This window comes from Osmia bicornis, chromosome 9 (genome assembly GCF_907164935.1).
Source record: "Osmia bicornis bicornis chromosome 9, iOsmBic2.1, whole genome shotgun sequence".
Classification (NCBI taxonomy): domain Eukaryota; kingdom Metazoa; phylum Arthropoda; class Insecta; order Hymenoptera; family Megachilidae; genus Osmia; species Osmia bicornis.
The window spans coordinates 5007003-5026341 of NC_060224.1; the positions used below are offsets into that span (position 1 = coordinate 5007003).

A 19339-nucleotide genomic window follows, 5' to 3' on the forward strand; every position below is an offset into this window, starting at 1 on the left:
TCAATTGCTCCACGAGATCCATGTTCCTCTTTACATCCATCATGGGTATCAACATATCGGAATAGAGTCGTAAGCCTGCAATTTCGTGAGTACACCGTAGCATTCTAAAAGCGGCCTAACCGGCCTATGAATAATGGAACTCTGTACGTCTTGCTCTTCCCACTGATAATTATGTTTTACACCGTTATACCGTGTTTCGTTAACCCACCTACAGGCTGTGCCCTTTGCATCCGCCTCAACGTTACCGCTGCATATTCATTACCATGCCTCAAATATACCTTCTGATTCAGCAGAGGTAACGGGAAAGTAGAGAGAGAGAAAGGAAATCGAGGGAAATTCAGCTTACAATTCGCTCGAAAGTAGTATCAATTAGATATTAAAGTTCGTGCATGGACGATGAATGTACATAATCCGAGTTACGGGTTATTAACAAAGTCAGCAGAAGTACTTTCTTCGTGAAATGCCTCGTCAAACACGTGGAACCGGCGCACTTGCTTCAACTTTCCAACGTTGACTCGGCTAAGTTCCGTTCCTCCGACGTTCGTGTCGGTGGCTTCCAGTATTTTAACCATTTACCCGCGTTACAGCCCTTTCTTCGAATTTTGACTAAAGTTTAATGTCGACCCGATGCGTGACGTTACAGGGGAAGCGAGAAATACTCGGGGTTCTGAGACTTTTGAATTAGTAGCTTTAACGTAATTATGAGGAAATTAGGGTGGGCCAAATATGCCTCAAAATATGACTGTAGGATATTAATGCTGGAAGAATAATTTTTAAAATGAAAGTAATACGAGATACAAAACTTAAATTGAAATTGGGGCTCTCTCCATGGTCCGTCATCCGAGGGTTAAATGAAAATAAGAGCTATTTCATCAAATCGAACAATACTGTTTTGATATCCATTGTTATCGATCGTTATAAAGTTACCGTTCTACGCTTGGATAAATTGAGCCAAGATTAGAAAGTCTCTAATCGCGAACCGATTGCCGACTTAGATGAACGTTTCTCAACTTCGCCAGGCCGATGGCGTGTGAAAACAATATATCGGTGGGCAACGCCGGCTACGTATATACGTACCGAATCAAGCAAACAGCCGTACGTATACTATCTCGGAGATCAGGTGAACTTTCAAGTCCCGAGCGTTTTACATGTAGGCACACATGATAGCAAAGTATAAAGGGGTAGCGCGGGAGTAATTACAGCCCGCGTCCTGTAACTCCCTATCTACGAGATCGAAATTACCATTGGACGGCGTATCTTGCGCTGCTTCTTTACGGGCCCAGTTACCCCGGTCTACGCTGTTTGCATGTAAACGACGTCTTTACACGTAGCAAAGGTTAGCCTGACGCCCGTGTCCGTTCACGACAAATTACTGGCGGATTCTTTCCTCTTTTAAAATACACAACTTGAATGAAATTTTAAAAAAAGAATAGACTAAAGAATAGACTACAAATGTCGATCCCTATACAATGATTAACCCCGAGATTACATATGTAAATGATTTTACTTTTGACGAGCAAATTAGTTTTATTTCTTAACGTAATTAAGAGAACAAAATTTGGAAAATTTTAAATAATATTAATATAATATTTGCAATTATACCGTGTCTGACTATATACGATCATTTCCACTGCAGTAGTCAATAATTCATACCATCGTCTACCGTAGCAGTAGTTCTACTGCGTCAGTCAACATTTTAGTATTCCCCTCGACAATACTCGTATTCCTTTCGTCGAAACGTAGAACGTGGTTGACATTACGAAGAATCAAGAATTCTGCGATCTTTGACAAGTATTTCCCTCAGTTCTGAAATATTCCTCATCTCTGCCCCGACTCGCACCGGGCATACATGATTTCCTTTCTCGAGAGACAGAAAACTGTACGAATTTCGATCTACCTACAGACGTAAGAGTTTGTGTAGACGCTTTAGAGAAGATAGACTCGGTTGCATGGCGCATGGCATCATGAGTGTAACGATATACGTGCTTTCGAGGTAGAGACTGGTTAGGGATTGGCGCCGTATCGCTGATCCGGCCTCGTCTAACCTTAATGCCACCCCTGGCAGGCCGGTCACGTCCCCTGCTACTGCCATTCCCTACACCCTGCGCCCCTCTATCCCCTTGTGGACCATGGTAAAGTTATGCCCGACCCCACCGGTCACTCCGTCTGTGGATCCTACTCGATGCAGAAACACTATGAGGCCTCTTAGGACGAATCAACTATTTATCCGTGGATGCTTAGGGTTTGTTGAAAACCGCCCTAACAACATGGCTACGATGTTAACGTTGGGGATGGATCTATAGTACTGCTACCCCATCACGGATACCAAGTATTTTTCTATAAATAGAGAAAAATTCCACTTCTGACACTAACATTATGCAACCATTTCAACCCCTCGTTTCATAATTAAAGATTGTAATCATGTATCATGGAATATTTGGCTTATATCACACGCATCGTGTTGCAGTAGTAATTAATATATTTACAATTTAGCGGCATCAAACAAATATTTATTTAACTGAAATGTGGTAGTAAATGAAATGAAGAGGCGTTATTAAATCGCTGCACGAATTAGATGGTAATTAAAATCGCTTTTCTGCGTGGTATAATTCAGTGTCGTAAATGTCACGGGGTTTCTGCGGGAAATTGAAAGAAAAGCCAGCCTGGTCGGTGGTCCTTTTTACGAGGCGTCAAACGTTTCACCTCGTTAAAAGCTGGCAGCTCGTGGCGGCATTGGCATTAAGTAATGCGATACGGTTGGTCGATGAGGAAGAAGACGAAGGAGGCGAAAGAAAAAGCAGAGGAGAGAAAAAAAAAAAGAAGCCGGGCAGAAGCGGTTGAAAAAAGAAAGCGTACCGGTGGAACTTTCCGTAATTAATACGTTAAACTTCGACGAAACTACACCGGAACTCGCTGCCCTGTTCGCCCGTTGAATGTCAATGAAGAAAATCGCTTGTTGATATAATTCCCCAGGCCACGGGCCGGGAAACGTGAGCTGAAGATCGTTCTTAACTTGAATGCAAAAAGATTCCGGGTCACGATCGTTCCGTTGATGTATTCCCGTGCTGTGATTCCGTATCCGTGCGCCTAGCGGGCGAAACCTCTTCGGGGATAGAAGTGTAATTCTTTCGGCGATTAGCGATGGCTCATTATCCTCGTAATTAGTAGTTTGTGTAATGAATTTAAGTGTTTCCACTTTGGGATTAGCATGCTAACTAACTCCACTCATTCTCTCAAACTCCACTTCTAATTCGAGTTCACCCATCCTATCTCTTTCCACCCCCTCTACTTCCTTGGCTACCAACTGAATCGCAGGTGGCAAACTCTGTGAATCGTGCCGGATGTAAAGTAGATGTTCGCGTTTACCTCGCTTGGCTTCCTGTACTGCGTTCAATTTCTACTTAGCGGAAAATAGGTTCAGATGAGTTTTTGACAATTTTTTTTATGATTTAAGATAAATTTAAATTTCATATTTTCTAGGTAACATAGAATCTGCATTATTAGAAGATTTTCGTTTAAAAATGAAAAAAATGTATATAATTTTTGAATAGAATATTTGTTTAGTTATCTTATTTTAAATTCTTACTCTCCATAAATACGGAAATACTTAATAATTTACACAAGATACTCCTCCCAGGATATTAAGACTGATAATGTTCAATTTCGAGGAAAGCGCAGAATCCCATAAAAAATTCATCGAATAGAAATCATGCGTTCGTTAGGTGGATGGTAACATTTAAATTCAGCATCGTTCCCACGAACGATGTACACACTCGTCGGCAATTCCTGCAGGTACTAGAGATGCTTATCGATTCATTCCAAACACGATTACGTTAATCTCAATATACCGTACGGAGTTAATAGATCTCGGTGCAGGTATCAGCTGCAGCGTGGTCCAGCTAAGGCTATTATTTAGTCAGTGGGTTCGATTCGAAATTTACCGAGGGTAGGTCGGATACGTTCACTCTGGCGAAGCAATTTTCTCCGTAGAAAGTCGAAACGATCGCGAATGCCCGCATTCACGGTATGTACACAATGTTCTACTCATATTCCGATATATTGGCCGGTATCGATGTTTGCAGGGGCGAAAAGATAGCCGTTGGTCAGGCGAGCGATAGGTGCAAACAAGAAACGAGAATCTCTTGGCCGATTCCTCTCGCCTGGCCGATGGAGAAGAGTCATCCGCCTCGCGAGGCGAGGCAAGGCTAGACCGAAGGGTGAAAAGCGTGCGCACGGAGGGATGAAAAGGGAGAAGGGTAACACAGTGTGCAGGATGAAACATACACAGTAGGTAGTCGATGTGATTGGCCTTGTGCCAGAGGCCCCTAACGACGCTTTCGAAAGCAGGAGAATCCTACTTCGTCCTCTCGAACGACGAGCCTCCAAAGATACCTCGGGACCTAGTGGCGGTGACGCAATGTTGCCGCAATCACATTTTGGCACGGGTCTAGCCAACTCTGTTCGGTAGGCACCTTCTCGATATCTCGGAACGTGTTAAATTCGACCGGTATCGAACGAATCGAAACGGGTGCCGGTTGATTTCGCCCGGCCAAACGAATCGAGGGTCGCTTATTGCAAGCTTATACTCACGGCCCGCCTGTATCGACATTGACTACTTGCTTAAGCCCACGGCTGGACGGCAACGACATCCACTATTTGCTTTCTTTTCGGATCACTTGCTCCTCGTTTAACGCTCCGAGGCACGGTATCGTGTTCGCCTTCCTTTGTGATTACCAAAACGAGCGAGTTTTTCTTCCTTGTTTTTTGTTTGCTCTTTTTTTTTAGCCAGAGAACGTTGTGAAAAGAGAAACAGATTTTTATTCATTATTTTTCCTGTTTTTGTTTTTATTGTCGTTTTGAAAGATGAAAGGTATACGCTCTGCACGAATATCCAATAATTTAACGTGTTGACACACACACACAGAGCAATTTTTATTCATATTTTTCCGATTGAAGCAGTATTCAAACAATTTTGGAAAATAATTGATTGCTTTAAGTATTCATTTAATATTTTATGGAAATACTTTTCCCGGTAACATTTAAATTATTTAAATTAATGGCTCTGTTATTCTTTATCGTCATTAATTTCCCTGAGGAGAGCATCATAAAATATAAATTATTCATATATGGCTGTGGCGAGGGATGAATACCGCACCCTGATGAAATTGCAATCTTCTTTACCAATTGCTATAAAAAAAAAAAATTCAACAGGATATCTTGGACGTGTAATGCTATACAAGGCTCTTGATGCTCGTTCAAATGCTAAGACCAGTGAAACGGCGACGTGGAATAAAGTGGCGTGAAATAAAGGAGTATCTGCGAGGGTGATTCGGTAGGCGCGGCGCGAGTTTCAGTGGTTGTGGATGGAGAGTGGTTGTATCTAATTTAAATTCCCGACATAAAAAGCTTGCACAACGCGAGGAGTGGTCGGGATAGCGTGGATCGTGGCCAAGCCACGTGCGGCTGCGAGATTCATTCCGCTTTACATGGCCAGTCCATACCCATCCACTTCGCCACGTCCCCCGAAATTCCCTCTTCAACCTCTTCCTCGCACATTCTCCTCCTGCCTCTCTCATCGCTTTCTCTTCCGCCTGGATCTCATCTCTACGCAACCTATTCCACGTTTCTAGCCGAAGTATGACCGGAACCCTAATGCCACGGAAGCTCCCTCGAAGGGAAACGAATTGTCCGACGATGAGAAGGGAGAAATCGTACCTTCAAAATCAGATACACCAGAACGCGGTATTTAACGTTCCCGCTATGTAATTAACCCCTTTTGTTCAGACTATTTTTGTGAATATTATATTTGCAAAGTGGTAGTTTTCTTCCACAAGTGTTTTTATATTTCATTGGTATTTGAAAATTCATTAAAAAATGGTTAACAAAATTCTTAATTAGCGGGAGTGATAAAATTTCGAATGCTAATGAAATTTTAATATTTTTCTAAAATATACTCGCCCATCGTTTGAATTAAATTTATAATAATATCTGCCTTGATTATAATTGATTGGGAAAAGAGTGGGGTTTCAACAGGTCTCGCATTTTCAACATTAAAATCAATTCATCTCCCGGAAATTTTAATATTTTATATTCACACCACAAACGGGTTCGTGTGTAGTGAAATTGTATTTCAATTTTTATAGCGACTGATGGTGCTGGTTCCCAGTTAATTCCGTGCATTTAAAAAGCAAATTAAATTTTCAGAGACGTTTGCATGATGAAATATCAAGTGATAAAAAATAACGAAACGTTTTATCCGCCTCGCGGGATGAATTCACTTCGATAAATTTATGTAAAAAATTCAACAGTTCCGCGATTTTATCGCTGTTTTTCGTATGCATTTGAATTTTCACGAATTTAATTGCTTATCGACAGCAAAAAATAAAAAACGATGGAGATTGTGTGTCACAGAGACGACGGTATTTGTCTATCTCCTACGATTTTTCGCTTAACCTTTCACCTCTGACGAAACAATTATTCCGTTGTTCCGTAAACAATATTCATCAAACGATGGTGCAACGATCGCATGGTACAATAGAGTTTAACGCTAGAACGGTAAGTTTCGTCGCGGCACAAAGTGAAGCGGAAGCGTTGCATTAAAAATACACCATCTACCTCTTAACCTTTGATCGTGAACAATTATATAGGTTCGTTAGAATTTACATGAGGTAGTTTATTGCTTCAAAGGGAAAAGCCGCAATATGCTTCTGATCTTTAGACGGTGAAAGGACTGGGGCGCAGGTTGAACGGGCTCGATAGAGAGATAGAATTGGAAATCTACTTCCATCTGGTAATAGCGTAATCTGCTCTCAAGGCTATTCAAGAGGCCGGCAGAAAGAGCATGTTCCGAGGTCATCGGCCTTGGATCTTTTCGACTGTCCTCTGCCATCTCCAGGACATCGGACGTCGGCACAAACTCCAAGTACCACCTTTCCTTTCCCTGCTACTCGTCAAAGCACTAAAAACCGACCCTTTTCTTCCCGTCTTGCGACGTTTCGCTTCAAAGGCCCTCCATTAAAGCAGAGTACTCGCGATTTCTGACTACAAGATTTTCACCCGTTTTCACACAAATTCCACCATGAAGAAACAATATTTTACCTAAAATGAAACTTTTATCCCAAGAGTAATCGATTATTCTTGAACTGTGATTATAATCGTAGAATAATATTATTCTTATCGGGTGTAATTATTCATCGCGAATGTAAGTTTCAAGTACAGGAAGTTTCGTCGATTTCCGTTGGTAAAAGTGTCCGTTGGCCCATCTGGTATAATTACCGAACGAACGTTTTCCGGTTTCTTTTTCCCCGGCTGGGATATCGGAAAATAAGCGGCAGCAATAACTCGCCTTGAGATCGTTAATAACGAGGACGCTTTATCGTTTATCCCGAACGAATAGCGAAAGGGCTGGTATAATTACCGAAAGAGACTCGCTGACAAATAATGACATAATTTAAGCATCGATCCGATTGGAGTGCTTCTTTGGACGTTCGCGGCAGAAGAGCGGAATGGAAGCAAAGATGCAGAATTATTGTGCAGAGCGATGGGGTCGGTGAAGGAAGTGGCGAGGCACAAAACTGGAGAATTCCGATGAAAACCAGCTGTCATAACCATGTGCCTCGTGATTCCCGACAGACACGCCGCTAACAAAGAGAATTAATTATTTGCCTGAATTGGGCACGATTGCTTGCAGCTACGTCTGCTACATAATTTCCCGGCAACCGCAGCTCAATGAAACGGTTCTTAATTAAACGCACAATGCCTACGCGTGAAAGAAAAATTTGTCAAAATTATTATGCACGAACAATGCGCACGATATTTTTCATTTAGCGAATAATGATTTGAGCTAATCGGAAACAACGTACCTTACAAATTACAAAAATTCCGAATGAAACAATTTCCAGCAGATTTGCGAGAAGAAATTTGAATTCAACAAGCGACGGGTGAAAAGCAAAATGAAAATGAAATTTTTCAGGGTACGATATTTATCGGAAAGCGAACTCTTTTGCATGCGCTATCCGGTCCGCATCAGTGAGCTATCACGTACGAATGCATTCACCGGTCCGCGCTTTGGGGACGACGATCGTTCGAAACGGTTTTCGAGTGACGAAAATGATGCATATGTATTCACGGTGCCAGTCCTCTTGACCGCTTACGTATCCCCAGCATCTATCGATTCCCGGGCGAATCGCATTTCCGGTGATTCACGATGCACGCACCAGCCCATCCGACGCATTTATGCCGGCAGTAAAACCGAATGATGTGTGTCAAATATTAATACCATAGGGCAGACCGGCACGAATCATGAGACCACTGGATTCTCTTCTCTCTCGATGGCCGGCCATGTCGGATATCCGATCAGACGATGCTTTATCGATTACTCTACACGTCACATGACACCTTCCCTTCCCAGGAATACTTTTCCATCCTTTCGACATCGTCTCGCGTGTTCATTAATGCTATCACGAAGAGCCAGACCGATTTTCTCGACATTTGGACCGCCATGTTCTATGAACGTTAATGGAAATGGTCGAAAAATGATTCAACAAATCTAAAAACAAATATTTTTAAAGTTTTTAAAAAGAGCCTAACAAACTTTAGCCAGTATTAAAAATCATCCCTCTATTGTTCATCACCGAATCGGCAGTTATCGAAGGAAGAAAGGTTGAACCGTTCAACGCGGGATTACAAGGATTGGTTACAAATTCGGTGGTGGTAAACGATAGCGTTGCAGCCGAGATCCTGGTGGCTTTAGAAATTCCCAGGGCGGTTGGCGGTGGCGGGGTTGCCTCGATAAATCACACGGTGCACCGACAAAAGGGGCCCGACGAAAGGGCCGTCGCCATAAACGTATAAAGTAATTACACGTTGCATCCGCGATATAGCGTTGTCGACCGTGCTATTCACGGGGATCTGGCCTGTGTCCTCGTCCTGTATGGCGTCCAAAGCCCTGTTCCTGTAGCACGGAAATAGCGGGATAGGGTAAGCTATGCGCGATTTTCGCCGCTATGCCATCGAGATCGAAGCTTTCGTCGGCCGCCACCGCGATCAGGATTATATTTCGGCAGGCGCATTATCGAGACATATGCTCGATAGAGCGGCTGCATATGAGAGACGGGCTCGATCATGATGCACTCGTAGCTAGTACCCGCGGATTTCATCGAGTTAAACCCTCTTTCGTCCCGCGCCCTCTTCCAGCCTCGCGCCGTTCTATTCGTATTCATGCGAGGCCGATTCAAACGCGTATTACGCCCGTCAAAAGTGATGGCTCGCGATCGTGGCAGGGAAAAGCAGCTTTTCAAACGGCAGACGACGCCCTCCGCTCGTTTCCTTCCGGTCAAAAGGTGCCACCTAACTTCCCACCGACTTGGATTTATCAAGCCATAAATTCTTCTGCTCGACCGGCCGCGTTTCGAGAGGTAAACGTTCGGAAGGAAATCCTCCCTGTTTTCCTTTGAACCGACCCTTGAATCGAGAAGCAAAAAAATGTTTTGAACGAAGAGTAAGAATACCTTGTTCCATTTATGATTTTTGAATTAATTATTTCTTGGAATATTTATTGATCTATTGGTCGCAGTAAATATAGATTTTTCTACTGCGTTTCTATTATATTTCTATTAGGTTACGGATTATTTTTGATTATTATATAGAATCACTCTGATCCAATTTGTATCAGGAATTTTGAATCACCCCGTATATAATACACTATACCCGCATATTAAATATTTTTGACTAATCCTTTCTCGCAGAATAACCATCGCGTATCACGTAATAACCAAGCGTATCATGCATACGTTTCTTTCAAGCAGGAAGATTAACGATCGCGATTAATGATTGAAAAGCGACAGGCAAGATTAGACGGGCCACTGAGAACGCTGTTTCCATTGCAACCCGTTAAATCGAGCGTGGAAATAAGAATACCTACATGCTCGACAGAGATCCAAGTGGGGCCTGGTTGCTCGCAAAACGATGTATTATGTATACGGAATAAATGGAATCGAGAGCAGCTCGAGCTTGGGTCCTTCGGAACCAATAGGGCGAGCTAACGGTCCTGCCATCGAACATATTGCCGTGGCCACGTGTATGCGTCCCCTCTGCCCCATATCCAACCATCCTGGATAAGTTTTCGGACGGAAGGAGTAGCGACGTGGATAAATTCACCGAACCTTCCGGTGAAACTTCCTTCGCGACAGCGAAAGTGCAGATACACGAGCACTACAAATCGACGGACAATGGTTAACGCGGTGCAACGATCCGCGAGACTCGTACGTCCTAAAATTCATCCTGAAATCAGCCTTTATTGCACATTTTCCCTCGAGTTGTTGCTCGCTCTGTTGCCTCGGTATAGCCGAAGTTTCACTTTGTGCGAATCGAATGGCCACACTCCTTCCCGATATACGATTTGACGTAGAGCAGGGGTCAGCAAAGTATTTGTTTTTTAAAGGTCTTTTTCAAATACTGGATATTTCTAGACCTTGCAGATTAGAAGGTAAAATTGAAATTATTATAAAATAAAAAATATTTTCATAAATCATTAGGGAGATAAATTTGGATGTCTTAGGATGATATAAGAACTGTTCACAAACCAAGTGATTAACTCTACTTTTTGAACTTTTAACTTGTTATATTTTATCAATCTCTCTACTTTTTTTGAAGTTAATCGCTTTGGTAAATGGGCGGCTCTAATCGGTCACTAAACAGCATCCCCTTTTCTTTCCTGATTTATTCGATTCTGTCAAAAAAAAAAGAACTAAAATGATAGAAGAGGACAGGTAAGAGAAAGAGAGAAGTAGAATGAAAACGAGAGGTATCGCGAAGGTAACGAAATTTCTTCGGTCTCCCGTCCGTTTCCTTTCTTTGTTCTCACCCCTTTTTTCGCCTCCGCAAAGTTTCCCGCTGTAGGTACCTCAAGGCTGCCGCACGAAATCCTTCGCAAAAGTCACCTTGCCTTTCCATTGTTCAGCCTTTCGTGAACTTCTTTCCCTTTCTCTCTTCCTCCGACGCCGTTTTCTTTAACCCTCGCCGTACACTTTCGTTTCTCCGAGTTGCTTCTGCTTCTACCCTCTCCACTGACTGTTTGCACTGCAGCGAGCAATAGCAGCTGGCGGCGGCTGCGCGTTCCCGAACTTCGAAACTCTAACGAAATCTCGGGCAAGGTGAATATTTTATGCGTAAATCAAATCCCGGCAAATATACGGGAGAGAGCGAGGATCCGTGGCACGAAGCGGCTAAATTGAATAGAAACGCTGCTCGAGCACAGCCGCGCGCTTCGCCACTCGACTCTCTCACTGCTCCCTTTTTTTCCCTCTCTTTTCTATGTAATTCTTCCTGAACTTTTCTCTTTCTCTCCTCTTCCACTGCCTTTCACGCTTTTCCTCTCTTACTCTCTTTTTGGCGATGTATTTTCGTTGCTCTTACGCCTAGCTTGTTGGATATATACCTCGGATATCTATTGGTTATTGAATTTCTGTCGTGCAGCAACGACATGCACGTTATCGAGCTTATTTACAGCGGAGAATTCCAAGCTGAGACGATGGCGTCTCGATCGATTGGAGGTGCCACGGCGAATCATTTGGAATTATTAAAGGATCTCAAAACGATACTCCAGGAAATGTACTACAAGGATAATTGAAACGGTAGAAATAAAAGAAAATAATAAAATTTTATGTAGGAGACGAGAGAATATTTTATGCTGAAAAATATGAGTACCCAGAAATGGTAAATTGAATCATTTCCTCGTCATCTGAGGATCTAGAAAAATGACTACCTATTCAGTCAATAAAATAAAGTACAGAGCATTTAAACATTAAGAAACAGATTTTCTTCGTGGTTATCGTTTCAGGCTACGTTTTTATTTATGTTCGCAAAGGAACAAGGCGGCGGGAAAGAGAAATATTATTTTTTCCGATCCTCTGGGAAAAATGCCAACGTGCTCTCACCCAGATACGATTCTGACCCAAAAAGGCACGCATTAAATTAATAAATTACATCGGTTTCCTGTTCCTTGGCTCACGTCCGAATTACTCGGGCTTTCGTGATCCTGACGGTTACCTCGTGCCGATGTCACGCATGCTTCGTCTTGAATCGAGAAATTCCACCTACGATTCGACGGACAATTTCAACATTTTATTATCCGGAAGAGCACGGCACCGTGAATCTTCCATCGTCCATTTATTCGAACAGAATCCATATTCTCTGTAAAATAAGATCTGGATCGTAATATCAGAAGCTTTCACCGCAGATAAACTTTAAAGCTTGATCATGAAAGAGAAATTTCAAAAGGACAAAGTATTTCCCATCTTCTATAAATTATCAAAATTCGATGCTAAAATTAACATTTACTGTCTCTCGTAAATTTCTGTTTGTGACGGTATAAAAGATTCAAACTATTTTTTTCATTGGACGTCGAGTGGCGAACGAAACAACTCGGTCGACGAAGCTGTGTAAACGCGAGGAAGATAATAACAGGTTAAACAGGCTACCGACGCGGAATAACGTTTCATTTGTTGTTTTTTTTTTTTTTCGTATTTTTTATTTCTTTTGTTGCACATGGTCCGCGATGCCATTTCCGCGGATGAATATTCGGCAATGCCATTAACACGAGCGCGCATTCGTGCTCACGTAGGCGGGCGTGCACGGTCGCGGGAACCGAAAACGCCGAAATGAAAATTAGATAGCGAGGAAAACCACGCGACGTTGCGCAAACCGTGGGCCGCGCTAAAATATCACAATGCCGCGGCAGGTGCATTTACCGGGTTTCACCCACGGCTTTGACGACAGTCGCCAGATAGCTCTTTCATCCGGTAATTAGCCGGAGAGCCCGAGGAGTTATCACCTGGTGCGATCGTGACGGTGTGCACGCGTGTACCCTTCCCCTCCTTCGTCTATTCGAGCACTCCATTCCCGAGTGCTCGCTTAGCTAACTGTTACCCAGGCTACATCGTACTTCTCCGTTGGGTTAATTAATTAACACCCGTGCCGAATAATAATTATCGAAATGAAAGATGGTATCGGCAAGCTTATTTATTGGCACGCGGTGCTATCGTAGTTACATACGATATCGTGCCCACGGATCCCTCCTATCCCTGTTTCTGCGTCTATCGGCTTCTCTGTTCCCTCGTACGTACGCGCTACCATCGATAAGCCTATCTAAACGCGACTACCCTAATTGATTCATAAATTAATTTACCTAGCCAGGTCAATGTTTAAGCGTTTTGCGACGTTACCACCCCTATTCGATGCTAGAGGGTCATCAGCATCACCAATTCTCCCTTAAGGGATCATATCTAGTCAGACGATCAAAAAATAAATAGGGAAATTTGAGAATTTTTTTTTCAAAAACTTCTTTAAAAGATCTTCTTTAAAAAACTTTTCCTTGAATGAAGGATTTCGCTTTCTGTTACACTTTTTTTCATTTATTAATAAAAAACAAGTGATTTTATATTTCAAAATTAGAATTTTACAGTTGAACGTTTGTCATTTTGATTGTAATCAATATTTCAGATATTAGATAATTTATTATATCAATTAAATATTAAATGACAAAACCTTTTTCGACTAGACATGATCCCTTAAGTAACCAAATATACCAGAGAAATTTTCAAATATAATGAATCATTTTTGTCTGCTCTATTAAAGGTTAATTATAATTAAAAATATCAGTAATTTTACAGCGAACGTGAAATGAAAATTTCAGACACAATTCTATTAATAATCTCATGTCAGGTATAAAAAGGAAATTTAAAATTTCAAAGATATAAAATGTCACTTCTCTTTCTGACACCTCACAGCTTTAATCGTTCTGTCATTCTATTCAAGTTTCATGCTACTCTCTCGCGCAAAAGATCGCACCACCCCTCGGGAGACCCGTATATAATCCCCGAAGACGTTCATAGATTTTTATCCGCGTTTCCACGATCTTTCCTTTCGCTTCAACATCGTCTCCCTTGACGCGTTTTCCGCCGTCTTGCTGTTTCGCGTTGTCCTTGTATTATTCAGATTGTTTCCCATCTCGGGGAAGTTTCAACGTTTCCCTGCATTGTTCACGAGCAGGACCGATCGGATGTTAGCCAAATAGCGAATTTACTTAACGCCAAATATAATTATTGTATTATTTACCAAGAACCTTATTGCTAAAAATTGTCTACCTACTGTAGCCTTTCAAGTGAAGGGGTTAAAACCAGTGACCGCGAATGTTGAAAGGATTAAAAAAAAAAATAGAAAGGAAGAACACAGGGGAGTTTACATTGGTCAGAAGGGTGGGTCAGGTTAGTCCGATCAATTCCAGACTCGTTCAATCGACAAAAGCCACAAGTCAGGGGCCTTTTGCCACAACGAAATACAGGTGGACGACAAATATCGTCCCTTTGTATTCCAGCTTCCTGGATATTGGTGGCGTGCAATGATCTGCTTGGTACCCGTACTCCCGATAATTATGTGCCAATTAAATTTAACGACTATCCATTATTTCGGTCTGTGAACGCGCGTACAGCCTCCTCCCTTCTCTGCAACCCCCCATCGATATCTTGCTCTTTCCACCGACTCGACACCCCTTAAACCATTTGCTTTCCCCATACACCGGCAACAACTAGCCAGCCCGAAATCCAATTACCTTTTAATATTGTCCGAATGGGCCTGGAATCGAATTGCCTCTGCAAAACTGCACACACACACACACGGTCATGGTCTGAAAAACGACGAAGGATCCTGCCAGCAAATAAATGTTCCTTCGGTCTATCTGTACCTTCCTTCTCACATACGCTCCCAGCCGAGTGTTCTTGAACACTGCCACCATCTCCCTTTCTCTCTTGCAACTTTCCTCCACCCAATGGATTCAATAGGGTAAAATGTCGTTCGACATTTCCAATGGAATTGGAGTGCCGATCCGGGGGACCATGGTTTTACACGATTAGACTTAAACGCACGTAAGTGACAAGGAGCAGGTTTGCACCAGGGATACGTGATCCATTTTAAAGTCTGTAAGACTTACTTTTGTTATAGAGTTGCATATAATTGCTATGAAAAATGATGGATTTCAAAATGTAGAAATATAGGCTATCAGATTTTTAATAATTAAATTATTAATGTAGCAATGATAAATTTCACTTTCAATTTTTCGTTAAATTATTTTTATATTAATATTGATTGCAAGACTTATTTTTATCAAATGAAGATTCACTTCTCCTCCATTATCCAACCGTGTAATTGTTTTACCCACAGGCTCGTAAACGGCGAGTTTTTTTCGCTTTTTCGGCTGGTTCTCATTAAGAATTCAAGCATTTCAACCACAGATTTCACCCTTGCCCGATCGTAAACAGCAATCGTTTTCCGAGCCCATTAAAAGCGTGATAACAACCTATCGCTGCCTTCGAAATTTAATTAGCGGGACCGATTTAAAAGAAAGGTTCATAATACCGATGTTTACTACGCAAATTGACGATCGCAAATCCTGGTCGCTCACGCATATACACGGGGTAATTAATTTTACTCACAAACAACGTTATTGAATCGCCCATTCTCGGTCTTGGTGAAATTTTGTAGCTGTAGAATAGACAAAGATAAAAGATCCTCTAGAATCACCCTCTGAAAATCACCCTTAAATATCATTAAAGATAAAGAAACACTTATTTTCGTTCAAATAGAAAAATTGAATGCGATAAAAGATTGATCTATTCTTAAATAAAATTTGGATCATTTTCAAGTAACATTTTGCCGAGCGAGAAACGATATTCCGTAAAGGAGATCCCTATGCGCGCTGCATAAAAATCATTGGGCTGTGTATCCACCCTTCAGATATATTTAAATTCCACAACGAAGCGAAACGTGCCCTTTGTTTCGTTTCTATCAATTTTCCGCGGATTCGTATGCGCCAGTTTCCACGGATATCTTGCTTTATGTAATAAACGTTGATTGAAACGTGACCCTTGCGCAAAATGGGCAACGGAGAAAATACTATTTTACCACCGTCTGAATAATTTTTCCAATCCATCGTTAGCCTTAATAATGAAAAAAAAATTTTGGAAATTATACAATACATATCCTTCAAATACAATACCTCCATGTTAACACGCTCTGTGCTTTTGATTAATTAATTCAAAATTAATTTTAAAAAGAGTATCCAAAAATTACATTTCCTAAGTATAATTAATTCATTAATAATAGAGCACAAAACGTGTTAAAAAATATTAAGGAAAATTTACAACTGGTTATTTCGCGTTTGTTTCGTTATCGGTATTTTTCATCATGCGACACTTGCTTGCTTCTTTCCTTTGTACAAGTATTAAAAAAAAAAAAAGGGTAAAACAGCATGCTGTCCGAAAAAACAGACTATCCAATAAAAACCTTACCGTCCGCATGGTACACGTTAATAGCGTTGCGGATCTTTCCGTTCCTCGGATAAGATTGCTCGTGACGGTAGACAAGCTTGACATTGTAACTTCTAACATCAAGTTTCGGGATTGAAGTTGTAGGATTGATAGGGGGGTGCAGGTTGTCGGGGTTGCGGGTACAAGGAACAGTCGATAGGGTGAGCACCAACACAGAGTGACCACTAAACACCTAACAACCAACAATAGCAGCCAACATCGAACATCGATAAACCAACGAAACTAAACCAACCACAAGTCACATTGTAACGGAACTCAGCGAACAGTGAAGACATAATATATAATATACGTATGTATACAATATATAATATATCACATACGAAATATAGAATATAAAAAAGTATACATAACGTTGATTCACGTGTAAAATACGTACGTGTTAGCGAAGAATGCCACTGCTTTCAATTGTAATTAACATTTTTCTTTTTCTCTCCGTTTCTCATTAAAAAGTGCCAATCAACGAATTTAAAGGATCGTTGAAACTCGTATGAAAAAAAAAAAAAAATTGTTAATTAAACTGTGATTTGAATGAAAAGTGAAACTCGACGGTGCGGTTTAATTAAGGGGAATAAATATACCGGAGGAAAATTGACCCCGCATAGATGGCACACATTTAACGAAAAGAATAATTATGACCGAGCCGAGCCACGTCGATACAATACAAAAATATACAGAACCGTTTCATCAAGATTTCATGAATTCATTTAATATTTCGCTTCTGCGTTTGGAGAGCACTCTTCGCTACACGCGCGTTCGACCACAGCCGAGGGCTGATATTGTCGTAACGGGTCATGACACGAGGTTTCTCATTAAAAAAACATCGAGGAGCACTAACTGGTGAAGGCACGACAACGTAAATAGTGAAACACGTTAAAACTTATAACAAGGATGACATATCTTCAGAGACACCGAGTATGGGGTATGGTGACGTACCACATCGAGTACATTGAGAACGTGGTTCACGCGGGCGACTCTAGTAGTGGTAGTTGTTGTTACATTGTGTGTTGTGGTCGTGGCAAGAAGAAGAAGAGATGGAGGAGGTGTGCGGCGCCCCCGGCCAGCCGGTCGCCCGTCACACCCTGAAACAGAATAATATTGTCACTTCCGTGCGGAATTACGCCATCCCTATCGACTATTCCTGACGGATCTGATTTTTACATTTATCACGCAGTCGATGGCTAGCATTCAAAAATAATTATATTTATTTGACGGCTGGCTCTTGGTGCCAAGAGTTTCGGGCAGAGTCGCCCAGGAAATGCCCTTAACATTCAGGCCGCTATAGTTAGCTCCACTTCTCATTTCCTTTTATCCTTTTTACATTCACTGTTAAATAGACAATTATAAACGTACATATGCCTGTACCGAGGAAAATTAAGTACATATTTAACATTAATTATACAAATCATCTTATCGCATCGTCATCTAAATTTTCGTTTGAAACTGCACATGTCACGCGAATTATCGAACATGTTACAGATTCCTCACGAATTAGCCGGGCGCGTAATCGATGAAGATACGTGAGCTTTTTCCTGTCCCGATGAATGGTCGACGGAAATATACTGGCACCCGCCGCGAGCATACGTTTCATTTGTTTCCCAGCGAAGCGTTTCCGAGCTTCATAAAAGTTTTCGTGGCAAAGCTGATGGCATGAAATGAAACATAGTTCTCGAACAATGACCCTTTATTCCATTACCGGTCCCGATCAATCCGTTCTTGCTCGAAAATGACATTTTCCCGGCGGCTGCGTCGAAAACGTTGCGCTTTTCTGATCTCACGCTTCAAACGAATGATTTCATTATTCCCTTCTGCCGATCAATCGTCCAGAAACGCGAAGTAATTAACGATACTTGTTGTCTTTGTAATGATACCTCCGGAATTCTTCGAATACCAAGCAATTTCACCGGTGTGACCCGGGGTGCTTGTGCCGGATGGTTTGCTCGCAGAAGGTATTGGCGCGAAGTCGCGCTTGACGGAGGGGACGAAGCCGAAAAAAAAGGGGGGGTTAAAGCTTTATATCGAGGAAAAGGGGATTTCGGATTTGCTGGACCGTGTCCACCCACTGCATCGTTTACGTCCAATACAAACGAACGGGCGAATGAACGGACCAGGGAGAAGGACAGATTTCGGGGCGAGGGTGCCGGTTACGGAAGGGGGTAGAAAGCAAGGGAACGGTGGAAAGAGGCGGGAGAGGCTGAGAAACGGGAGCAGCGACCGGGATTTTAACGTCGAGCACACTCGTTTCGAGTCGATAGGTCCACTTCGGCTGGCTTGGGAAGCAGTCGACATGGTCCAGCAACTTCCTCTCCCACCTCGTACCCCCTTCTACCCTTTCCTCTTGCACTCACCCGGCCCGAGACATCATCTCCGTATCCGGAAACAGGGCGAGTTTTCATACGCTCCGCTCTCGCGATTAATAAAAACTCGTCCCGATCTAACTGGTTCTGTAGCATATCTCTGGAGGACAAGGTATTCGGAGGCAATCAAACGGGTAGAAGAAACATTGACCAGTCGATGTAACGTAATTGATCCAGCAGATAAATTATTAGGAGTATGTAAAAGTTAGCATTACTTCTGTACAAAATATTTTTATCAACCCCTGCTACACATTTGAAACACATCTTGATTGTATATTATATTTCTTCAAATTTTAAAACAATTCATTTCTAAAAAATACTAAATTCGATTAAAAATTAAAAGGAAGTCTTTAGAAACATAATTGTTATTTTGGATCATAGATCTGTAGGAAGACAGCTTAATACTTTATAAGTAGTATTATTTTGCGCTATCTCAAATTTTTTAAATATAATCCAATACCATCTATGTAAGAGCGATAGAAACTTCCTCATTCCTTCGATAGATCCAAAAGGGGAAAAGATCCGCGTCCAAGGTGAAAATCTTTCCGTGATCGTGACACGCATCAGGAACGGAAGTAAAGCGTTCGACGTACAAGAGTTTTG

The 19339-nt window shown here is 41.8% G+C and overlaps 1 protein-coding gene across 2 annotated transcripts in view; it reads right to left on the reverse strand.

The window, feature by feature from the left end:
• The window catches only part of LOC114883124 (CUGBP Elav-like family member 4), a 398832-nt gene extending 381388 nt beyond the window's left edge, over positions 1 to 17444 (reverse strand). For both annotated transcript variants that reach the window (XM_029200588.2, XM_029200593.2), the window contains exon 1: positions 17316 to 17444. The gene's annotated coding sequence lies outside the window, so the exon portion shown is untranslated. The remainder of the gene's footprint in view (positions 1 to 17315) is intronic.
• Between the last annotated feature and the right edge of the window lie 1895 nt (positions 17445 to 19339).